The 12,206-nt window shown below is 40.5% G+C and overlaps 1 long non-coding RNA gene across 2 annotated transcripts; it reads right to left on the bottom strand.

The window, feature by feature from the left end:
- Positions 1 to 5,266: 5,266 nt before the first annotated feature.
- LOC125481280 lies at positions 5,267 to 9,028 on the bottom strand. Of its 2 annotated transcripts, XR_007261270.1 has the most exons (3): positions 8,032 to 9,028; positions 7,713 to 7,771; positions 5,267 to 5,824 (listed from the first exon to the last, which is right to left on the bottom strand). It is a non-coding gene; the product is annotated as an uncharacterized LOC125481280 (long non-coding RNA). The 2 variants fall into 2 exon arrangements; XR_007261271.1 differs by lacking the exon at positions 8,032 to 9,028 and having other exon boundaries at positions 7,713 to 8,016.
- Between the last annotated feature and the right edge of the window lie 3,178 nt (positions 9,029 to 12,206).

Genomic DNA, 12,206 nt, shown 5'->3' with positions numbered 1-12,206 from the left:
GTCCCAGGAAACCAATAAAAGCCACAACCTTTTTATTTTGTACAATGAATATTTAATGAGTTAGATGTGGTAGAACTTCTTACTTAGTTTAGATAATGACTGCTCTACACTAAAATACAAAATTGAATTGTATCCATTTTTAATGGCAATTAGAACAGTTTGCTTTGAACTAATAGCCTTAAAACACTTGGCAGTCAATCCTCAAACAAATCAGCCACGTTCAAGATTTAGTCTGGACGCCAATTGTGATTTCAGTGTGGGGAGTGTCATGCACAGTACAGGAAAATGGTTCAAGGAATAGAGGAGTTTGTCAATTAATGCAGCATTCAAGGGTTTGGTTGAATACTGATAAATCTACGGAGTTGCTCATCAGCTCAATTCTGAAGATTCAAATGGTGGAAGTCTGATAATGGGAGGGAAGCCTTAGCAGAAAAGAATTCAAGAAGCTATTTTATTATCTACCACTCCTTGTAATAAGACAGGCTATTCATCTAGACTTGAAACATTAGCTTGCTCTCTCTCTTTCTCCCCAGATGATGCCTGACCTGCTGTGATCTCCAGCATTTTTTGTTTTCAGGTCATCATAAGTTTATTGTCAACTTTACTTTTACAATAGCCACAAAATGAGATGATGGTAAAGAATAGCTGCCTTCAGCAACCACAAAAACCTCGACTCTCAAAGAATCTGGTTATTATAAACAGATGGAGAATTTTAATGAATAATGTTTATTTTATGTTAGCCGTAATTAGTTTCACTGGAAATCTTCATCTAGCACATACTCAAAGCTATTGGCTCACTAAGTCTGAAATTGAAGAAATGGGTCAGAATTTAGACACAACTTGTATTGAAAGCATCTTTAATATAATACTACATCCCAAGGTGCTTTAGAACAATACTTTGCTTTAGGATGTTGAGCCAACACATGGCACTTAGGTCAGAAGTCCCAAAGCTTGATTGGAACTAATGAACAAACCAGTTATCATTCATTAGATTTGACTGTATTCATTTAATTTCAATGAGATTTTCAAATGGAAATTGATCTTCAGTAATGACAGGACATACTTGGCAGGATATCTACAATCTGTGAACAGAATATGCAATTGTGCATTCTTTATGCAATTAGATTGATGTACTTGTGAAGTGAAAAACGGTGTCTGATAGCAGAATGCGGAGTTCTTTGCCAAATCAGAGAAATAAAATTAAAGGAAAGATTAGAGATCAGAGAAAAACATAATAAACCACAGAAACTACCATGGCAATTTATTTCTCATTCTGTTGGTTTATGACTTAGCAAAAAAACTTTAGTTTATCATTCTCCCTTTGCCCCTTAGTCATGGTCACAAAAAAGAAAAGTTAACAAAAAAAAGGCAGAGTTAGGTGCAACTTACCCCTTGAGTGGTGGCAGGAAGGGCAAATAAATGGGTGGGTCGCGATATTCACTTCCTTCTGGCTACCTCAGCAAGTTATAGGTTTAAAAAAAAGCCTATGTGGACAACCTTCTCAACACACTTTGATTTAATTAGCAGCCACTGAAGAACCGCAATCCAATTATAATTTTTCATGGCAGTAAGAAAAGTGGCTTTCCTGACCTACCTGCTGGGTTGGTGGTGGTGGGAGGTCCATTGGCACCAATGTAAGGACAATTAGGAGTAGGGATGGGGGAAGCCACTAAAAGCTACCCTTGCCTTAAACCTCCTCAAAAAAAAACTGACCTGCTGTCTAGTACAGCTTCTCATGGCTCTCCAGCCTCAGGCTCCAGAAATGTTATGCATCTCAGAAGCCATCAGCAGCCTAAGTTGGGGCTGGACTTCAGAGGCATGGCTCCTGACTGAACAAGAAAGCTCCCCAGACAGTAATTTGTGTTTGATCTGATGAGCTCCTTTGCTGGTGGTGTGGAGTTAATTACCTCTGAAGTCTTCAAGTGCACACAGTGCAGAAAGCAGAAACCCCAGACCAAAACTCCACATATCTGGTACAACAAAGGCTGTATGTTGGAAGATAAGGCTTCCCTTGAAAAATATTTATTCAAAATTAATGTCAAATGATCAAGAACCAACTTTGAATCACAACACTATAAAGAGTTTATATGCAGATATATTGTTATTACAGAAAAGTTCAGCTTCTGTTTAGAAATGATGAAATAAAATAACTAATGAGAGATAACAAAACTACAATGAAACTGGAAGTCACTGAAGTGATACCTGCCTTCAACGTCTTCAAGAACTCAAGTATTAAAAAGGGAATAAAGTCTAAATTACCTGGAAATAAATTTTGTTATTTGCTCACAACATTAAAAAAAGGAAAAAATCTTAACTGAAGTACTAAACAACATTCTGAAAAGGTGAGAAGGACCTTTTCAAACCCTCTGTAGGGAGGGAAAGTAAACCACAATACATGGAGAAAACGATTCTTGAAATGTAATTGGGACATTATCTAACGCTACATTTTAGGCCACGATGACATGGATTGCAGTTGGAATGGGCATATGTCACTAAGGTCCTTAAGCTCAAAACTGAGTAGATCGACCTACCAGAAAGTCATTGGTTACACTGTCAAAAGCAAATGAATACTAAGAATTGAGCCTCTTCAAAGTCTGCCAATATCAGAGAATTAAGCTTGTATATTATTACAGAAACAATATGGAAGTAACCAATATTCCATCTAAAAAGTGCTCATAATTGGACATTGCAATCTCAGGCTGAAAGATGATAGGAATAGGACCCCCTGTCTTAATTGTCTGGTCCATTATGAATCATAATAACGCAGCAAAAGAAAATAAAGAAAGTACTTGTCTGCTTTTAGTGATGTTTAAGGCCCTCATCTTGCATTTATCAGAACTAGGGTACAGGAAATAGACTTGAAAAATTGAATACCAATTTAAACAGCATGAAGGGTGTGATTGGTTGTGTCATCATTGGCATGGTAATGCAACAACAACAGTTAATCTTAATTTGATTGCCTGGTCTGAAAACTAATTGGTCAATGTGTTGCCCTGGGAATACAGCTCACTGCCAGTCTCAACAACTTCTCTTTCAACTCCTGTCATTTTCTTCAGGTAAAAGGGATTGCCATGGGTACCTGCATGGGCCCTAGTTGTGCCTGTCTGTTCGTGGGGTACGTAGAAAATTCGTTGTTCCAGTCCTATTCCGGCCCCCACCCACAACTCTTTCTCCTATACAACGATGATAACATCGGTGCTGCTTCCCTCTCGAGAATTGGAAAACTTCATCAATTTCGCCTCCAATTTCCACCCTACCTTCACTTTCACCTGGTCTATCTCTGACTCCCCCCTTCCCTTCCTTGACATTTCTGTTTCCATTTCTGCGGATAGACTGGCCACTAAAATCCATTACAAACCCACCGACTCCCACAGCTACCTGGCCGATACATCCTCACACCTCACTTCCTGTAAAGACTCCATCCCATTCTCTCAGTTCCTCAGTCTCCGTCGCATATGTTCAGATGAAGCCAACTTTGACAAGAGAGCCTCCGAAATGTCCACATTCTTCCTCAACCGAGGATTCCCCAGCTCTGTTGTCGACAGGGCCCTTAATTGGGTCCGACCCATCTCCCGCACTTCTGCCCTCACCCCTTCTCTTCCCTCCCGCAACAGCGTTAGGGTTCCCCTTATCCTCACCTACCATCCCCACCAGCATCCACATCCAGAAGATCAGACACCATTTCCACCACCTCCAGCAAGATGCCACCACCAGACACGTATTCCCTCCCCTCCCTTGTCCGCCTTCCGCAGGGACCGTTCTCTCCGGGACACCCTGGTCCATACTTCCTTCACCCCCAACACCTCCCCACAGCCCTACGGCACCTTCCCCTGTAACCGGCGAAGGTGCAACACCTGCGCATTTACCTCTTCCCTCCCCAGTATCCAAGGACCCAAACATACCTTCCAGGTGAAGCAACACTTCACCTGCACTTCCAAGAATCTAGTCTACTGCATTCGCTGCTCACAAAGTGGTCTCCTCTATGTTGGGGAAACAAAGCGTAGACTTGGCGACCGCTTTGCAGAACATCTACATTCTGCTCGCAAAAAAGACCCCGAACTACCTGTTGCCTGCCACTTCAATGCACCACCTTGCTCCCTGGCCAACATCTCTGTCTCCGGCTTGCTACAGTGTTCCAGTGAAGCCCAGCGCAAGCTGGAGGAACAACACCTCATTTTCTGCTTGGGGACCCTACAGCCCTCCGGACTCAATACTGAGTTCAATAATTTTAGGGCCTAAACTCTCCCATGTCCCAGCCCCTGACCCCACACACCAGGCCTTGTTACCACATAGCCTGCCACTACACCCCCACTGTTGTCAGTCACTAACAGTCCCCATTAACAACTATTCACCCTCCCAGCCTGATCGTTAGCAACTCCTTGGTCTGTCCAACTCTCTCTCTCTGGGCTCTATCCTATCATTTACTCCCTACCTCACCCACCTCCCTATTTTCTGCATATAAACTGACGTTTTCCCAGCCACCATCAGTTCTGAGGAAGGGTCACTGGACCCGAAACCCTAACTCTGTTTTCTCCTTCACAGATGCTGCCAAACCTGCTGAGCTTTTCCAGCAACTTTGTTTTTGTTCCTGATTTACAGCATCCGCAGTTCTTTTGTTTTTTTTTTAAAAAAGGCCATGTTTGTTTGACAGTCTTCTCGTCGTTGGGACCTATGACTTAAATAGCTGGCATCACACCAACACAAACTCACCAAATTACTCGTGTGGTAGGCAAAATTTTTTTGGTTGAAGGGAGCATCCTTAGCATAGTGCAGAAGTCCATTTGTATTATCGTGAAATAGCAGTGAGACACAGCTAGCTTCAGACGTAGTTCAAATTTTTGAGATACCTTCCCCTTTCAGAGTAATGTAAAGGTACACTGACTGTGTTCAGAGCCAAAAATGGTGACATTGATTCTTGCACAAATGCATGAAAGAGGCAATGAGTGATGATTCAATGCCCCTTTTTCCAAGTCTGTTTTTTGCATCCCCATCTTGAATGCAAGACAAAAAGCTTCAGCTTCTTGTCTCCTTTTGTAACGTGCAAGTTCTATGCAAACAAGCAATTAATTCTTAGTTTCAAAGAGTCACATCAGATTTAAAATATCAACTTTGTTTCCCTTGCCACAAATGTCTCCAGCACTCTACTTTTATATTAATAGGAAGAAACGTTTCAGTATTTAGCTCCATTTTATTTACTGCTTCAGGTACAGCAATAAAATTTGAAGTTGCATTATTTATGTGGATAAAAAAAAAGTGTCTTGATAAATGAATTGCCCATACTAACTTTATTTCAAACATACAGCATAAAAACTATTTCAAATGTACACAAAATAGCCACAAAAATAAAGCTTGTGCAAAATATTTCAAATTATACAATAATGAAGGAAAAGACAAGCTTTTACAGCTCCTTCCCATAGTAAACTGGCATTGTTATTTTGTATACTACAAATATGTACTAATATACTTTCCCTCTTTCTAAAAGTCACTATGCTGATGTTAAGTGGCACCAGTGCATAAATATCTTCATTTATAAAATGTATAATTTGCAAATTTGTACATGAAAGGTACATTTTCCATTTATTACTGTACAATTCTACATAACACTGTTTCCTGTGGAACTTCCCCCTCTTGGAGGCAGATCTTAAAGTACAACCAGACAATTAATTTAACAAAATTAACTTTCATTTACTCTTTTCTAATAGCTTCACCAATAAGTCGAATAGGGAGACTTCCACATGTATCTGTTTGTATCACGAGCAGTGCCTCGAATCTGCCGTCTGACTCTGGTTTGAACCGGACAGGTAGATTGATGTAGTGTTGAGCACTAAACAAAAAAGTAAATTCATGAAGTAAAAGCAACATGAACAAAACTTGAAATCAACTTTCCCCTCACTAAAAGATTCAAGTATTTGTCCATTCCCAAGTTTCACATTGAAATTGCATCTATCAAGAAAATAGTAGGATTATTTGCATTTGGGACTGAAAGTGAGGGAGGTGAAACAATAACCAGCAGATGATCATTTTGAAGGTTCAAGTTCAAATTCAGAACCCTTGAATTGTACAATATAGAAGAACTCATTTGGCTCAGTGAATCTAGGAATAGTGTGTGGCAGAAGTTATATCAAAACTCTGGTTAGTCCCAATTGTACTTAATTATCTGCATCACACCCCAGTAATGACCTCATGGAGGGGATTTGGTGGTGTTGGACAGATTAGAATGATGCTAGGGATAAAAGCATTCAATTATAATGCCAGATACAGAGATGAGGCTTGTATTCCTCAATTAGAAGGTAATGGGATAGGAGGCAAGGTTCAGTGCAAGGGAGCAATAACACTGAAATTCAAGACAGGCCATGCAGGGGTGGTGTCAGAAGCACCTCATACAAAAGTGTAGTTGAATCCAGAACTCTCGTGCCCAAAAAGCTGTTCAAGTTGACTAATTCATTTCATCCTCAAAGCTGAATTTGATAGAATTTTGTTGGGCATAGAATAAATACACATATCATCTATGTGCCAACAGATTTGAGTGGCTCCATGGCCGCCTCCTGTTCTTACATTAATGTTGGAGAAGTAGAAGAATAATACAGAATGTTAAGGACAGCAGTGTTCCGGGTAAAATTGCTTCAGCAGATGAAGCACTTTAAAAGGAAGCACAGAAAAAGTGGAACTATAACTGATCACAATTACAATACTCAATAATGGAGGAAACAAGCTTTGCCAAGAGAAAAATCGAGGACCAGGAAAGAATTTACTGACTGAAAAGTTATTATAACCAGACTAAAACACAGCACAGTCAGAACATTTCTGAAAATCTAAATTTAAGATTGAGAGAAGATGCAATTAATCTTCTGGGCCATAGATTATTGAAGTTTAAAGAGGGAAAGAATAAACTGGATTTCCATCCAGCACCTTACAAGTCCTCAAGGTATCCTAAATCAATTCAAATCCAAAGTTCATCACTTTTGAAGCATAAGGTTCTTTTATAGGCAGACTAGGGAAGATCACAAACCTTGTCAGTACCATTCACAAATCTTAACTAGTGAATTGCTAAGGTAGACTTCAGCATGCTAAATGAAAGGAAATCACTTGGACATGTTTGCTCATTTTACACTAACAAGGGTAATTGTATGTAGATAGCAATATGGAATTTCAAACACAAGCAGGTTAGTCATGATGTTATTGACTGGCAGAACATACTCAAAAGGGACAAATGATCCACTCCTGCCCCCATTTCAAGTGTTTGTATGTTCCAGAACTGAAAATCAATAATACATACCTTTGTCACAAAATCAATTTTAGTACAACATTCATTTCCTTTTAGATCTATGCAGTATAACTTTTGGTGGTGATCAGGATTGTGAAATTGAATTTCAGATATTTATCAAAGTAGTCTTCCTGCTACAGTACATTTTTTCCCCCATTTTGGCATCTTGCACTTCATTTTCTCAATAGCTTTCATTAAAACAATGAATGAACAGAATTACCATGTGTGTTTATATTACTTTTATTATCCAAATTCAAGAATCTCTATTTTCCCTTACGATGAGCTCCAGCAGAATGAAGACTCAGCATAATTACAAGAGAAAGGAATAAAATTTAAGGATTCAAATCCCTTTTATAATGCTGCAATCGTGATGTTTAAAAGATCACTCACTAATTCCATTCTCAAGGTATTGCTTCCTCGCTGCTTTAGATTTTTATTGATCACTCACCGCAATGAATAATTGGAATGCTTGATATAAAATGGCTCCCTGGGATTTACAAACTTCAGCTGCAAATCAACACCAAGAGCATTAGTACAGCAACAAGCAATACAAATACATGCACATGACAAAATACTTCATTTTCAAAACTACAGTTTATACCCAGCAGCTCAAATCATCTATTAATCTAAACATGATGTTTGAGTAAGTGTTGATCACTATTTTAGTTTACAGCATAAAGCAAGAGACTGTCCATTAAAGACATGCATCACTGCAAATCATCTCAAATAATCAGCATGTTTGAATGATTTTTACTTTTTCTACTTACTGTAGGTAAAAATCCCAGCCCAAAAAGAAGTGTGGCAAGTATGCAGTGGTGGGAGGTTTGTGGCTTTCAACAATCCTCAATAGTGCCAACAAGTTATGCAACATGCACAAGAGAATAACGGTGCAATAATTACTACACATGCATACATGTACAGTAACAACAGCAATAAATTAATCATAAACAAATAGATACAGGATGTTGTTTCTTTACTGTTAAAGAAATGACAAGTGACTACCAAGGAATCACAGAATTGTCACAAAACAGAAAGGAGGCCATTTGGACTAGCTCTCCAAATGAACTACTGCCATTCCCTGCCTACAACCTATGAACCCTATAAAATATATTTATCCTGTCTAGGCAACTGTTCAAATTCCTTGTTAATACTTCAATTAATCTTTCCTCCACTACAATCCCAAGCAATGCACCTCAACCACTTGCTGCATGAAAAAGCCTTTGATACACTTCTGCCTCTTTTACTAATTATTTCAAATCTGTGCTCTCTCGTTCTCAATCCTTTTATCCCTAATCTTTCCAAAACACATGATTTTGAAAATGTCTATCAAAATCTCCTCTCAGCCATTTCTTCTAAGAGGAATATTCCTCACTTTTCCAATCTATTTTTAGAACTGAAGTCTTTCATCCCTGCAATCATTCTAACTAAATCTACGTTATGACAGCATGAGTGCAAGTAAGAGCCAGAGAACTTAAATGGTGATAATTGTGGTATAAAATCGGGCTGACTGTGTCAACTCTTTTTCATCCACTTGATTCTTAAACTATACTAAAGAGGGTCAGGAGTAGACCGTTGGCCCCTCGAGTCTGCTTCACCATTCAATAGGATCATGGCTGATCAACATTTCTCACGTACACTTTCGTGCCCTTTCCACATAACCCTTATTTAGCTCTCTCAGCCTTAAATATACATAAAGGCTCTGTCCCCACAGCTCTCTGTGGCAAGGAGCTCCAAAGACTCTCAACCGTCAGAAGAAATTCCTCCTAATCGGGTCGGAAGGCAAAGCCAGAGTCTGTCTGAGTATATAACGGAGTAAACTTACTGGTGCAGAGAACACTGCGAAACTTAAAAAAAAAACTAATTAATTTTAAATAATTAACTAAGTAGAGATGGCAGGCCAGGTGATGTGTTGTAGCTGTATGATGTGGGAGCTAGCTGATCCCATTGAGAATGGCAGAGACCACATCTGCTTGATGAGCTGGAATCTGACCTCCAAACACTGTGGCACATCCGGGAAGGGGAGAAATACCTTCGATGCTGTGTTCCAGGAGTCGGTCACACGTGGTAGATTAACTAATGTTAATTAGATCGGCAGGCAGGGACAGCAGTGTGTGACTGCGAGTGAGGTAGGTAGAGGGACCCCGCAGACAAAAACACAGGAGCCGCAGCCCTTGGCATTGTCCCACAGGTATGAGGCACTTGCTCCCTGCGTGGATGAGAACCAGGGCTGCAGGAAGGATGAGTCAACTGACCATGGCACCATGGTCCAGGAGGCCATTCAAGAGGGGGGAGCAAAAAGACAGATTGTAGTTGTAGGGGATTCCATCATCAGGGGGATAGACAGTATCCTTTGCGAGCAGAATAGAGAATCCTGCATGGTGTGTTGCCTGCCCGGTGCCAGGGTGCGAGACATCTCTGACCAGCTTGAGAGGATACTAGAAAGGCAGGGGGAGGATCCAGTTGTTGTGGTCCACGTAGATACCAACAACATAGGCAGGACGAGGAAAAAAAGACTTGTTTCGGGATTATGAAAAGCTAGGAACAAAATTAAAAAACAGGTCTTCAAGGGTCATAATCTCTAGATTGCTGCCCGAGCCACATGCAAATTGGCACAGGAAGGCGAGGATCAGGGAAGTAAATACGTGGCTAAAACAGTGGTATGCGAAAGAGGGTTTCCTTTTCGTGGGGCACTGGCATCAGTTCTGGGACAGGAGGGATCTATACCACTGGGATGGACTCCACCTGAACAGGGCCGGGTCCAGTGTTCTGGCGAAAAGTGTAAATAGGGTGGTTAATTGGACTTTAAACTAGTAAGTTGGGGGGGAGAGAGAGAAGAAGTGAGCGTAGAGGGAGAATAACAATTAATGTAAGGCAAAGCAGCAGGTTAGCAGGTAATGAGGAAGCTTCAACTCCATTGAAAATTAGGAAAAAAGTTAAAGGAGAACTCAAGAGCTGTTAGTAATGGAGGTAATAGGACTCAAAAAGAAGGTGCAAAAACTGGCATAAGGGCACTTTATCTGAATGCTCGGAGCATTCGAAACAAGGTGGATGAGTTGACGGTGCAAATCATGGCAAATGGGTATGATTTAGTGGCCATTACAGAGACATGGTTACAGGATGGTCATGACGGAGTTAAATATCCAGGGGTATCAAACTGTTCAGAAGGACAGACAGGAAGTTAAGGGAGGTGGTGTTGCTCTGATTTTTAAGGATGATATCAGGGCGGTAGTGAGAGATGATATAGGTTCCGCTGAACAAAATGTTGAATCCATCTGGGTGGAAATTAGGAATAGCAGGGAGAAGAAGTCACTGATAGGTGTAGTCTATAGGCTGCCAAATAATGACATCGTGGTGGGGCGGGCTATAAACATAGAAATAGCTAATGCACGCAATTATCATGGGGGATTTTAATCTACATATCGATTGGTCAAACCAGGTCGGTCATGGCAGCCTTGAGGAGGGGTTCATAGTATGCATCCGCGATAATTTCCTTGAACAATATGTAATGGAATCTACGAGGGAGCAAGCCATCCTAGATCTAGTCCTGGTAATGAGACAGGAATAAATAATGATCTCACAGTTAGGGATCCTCTCCGAAGGAGCGATCACAGTATGGTCGAATTTAAAATACAGATGGAGCGTGAGAAGGTTAAATTCAGTACCTATGTCCTGTGCTTAAACAAAGGAGACTACGAAGGAATGAGGGAGGAATTAGCTAAGGTAGAATGGGAGCAAAAACTTTATGGTGGGTGAATTGAGGAACAGTGGAGGACTTTCCAAACGATTTTTCACAGTGTTCAGCAGAAGTATATTCCAGTGATAAGGAAGAACTGTAGGAAAAGAGAGAGCTAGCCATGGATGTCTAAGGAAATAAAGGAAAGTATCAGATTAAAAAACACATAGAAAAAAGCAAAGAGTAGTGGGGAAACTAGTAGACTGGGAAATCTTTAAAGGCCACCAGAAAGCCACAAAAAAGGTTATAAAGAAAAGTAAGATAGATTAGGAGAGTAAACTAGCTCAGAATATAAAAACAGGCAGCAAAAGTTTCGATAAATATGTAAATTGTAAAAGAGTGGCGAAGGTAAACAGTGATCCTTTAGAGGATGAGAAGGCCAAGTTAATAACTGGGAATGAGGAAATAGCCGAGACATTAAACCGCTTTTTTGTGTCAGTCTTCACAGTGGAAGACACAAATAACATGCCGTAAACTAGTGGCAAGAAGGTTATAGCAGGTGAGGACCTAGAAACTATTATCACTAAGGAGGCAGTGCTGGGCAAGCTAATGGGGCTAAAGGTAGACAAGTCTCCTGGCCCTGATGAAATGCATCCCAGGGTACTAAAAGGGGTGATGGGGGAAATAGCAAATGCACTAGTAATTATTTACCAAAATTCACTGGACTCTGGGGTGGTTCCCGCAGATTGGAAAACAGACAATGTGACGCCACTGTTTAAAAAAGGAAGTAGACAAAAAGCAGGTAACTATAGGCCAATTAGCTCAACTTCGGTAGTGGGGAAAATGCTTGAATCTATCATTAAGGAAGAAATAGCAAGACACCTGGATATAAATTGTCCCGCTGGGAACACCCAGCATGGGTTCATGAAGGGTAGGTCATGTTTAACTAATTTGGTGGAATTCTTTGAGGACATTACTTGCATGGTGGACAATGGGGAACCTGTGGATGTGGTGTATCTGGATTTCCAGAAGGCATTTCACAAGGTGCCACGCCAAAGGCTGCTACATAAGATAAAGTTGCACGGTATTACAGATAATGTATTGGCATGGATAGAGGATTGGTTGATCAGTAGAAAGCAAACACTAGGGGTAAATGGGTGTTTTTCTGGTTGACTGTTAGTGGCTAGTGGTGTGCCTCAGGGATCAGTGTTGGGACCGCAAATGTTTACAATTTACATAGATGATTTGGAGTTGGGGACTAAGTGTGGT

The sequence above is a fragment of the Rhincodon typus genome, unplaced genomic scaffold, assembly GCF_021869965.1.
Source record: "Rhincodon typus isolate 14 unplaced genomic scaffold, sRhiTyp1.1 hic_rhity00001557, whole genome shotgun sequence".
NCBI lineage: Eukaryota > Metazoa > Chordata > Chondrichthyes > Orectolobiformes > Rhincodontidae > Rhincodon > Rhincodon typus.
The sequence above is the reverse complement of the archived record's forward strand: the minus strand, read 5'-3'. Positions and strand labels throughout refer to the sequence as shown.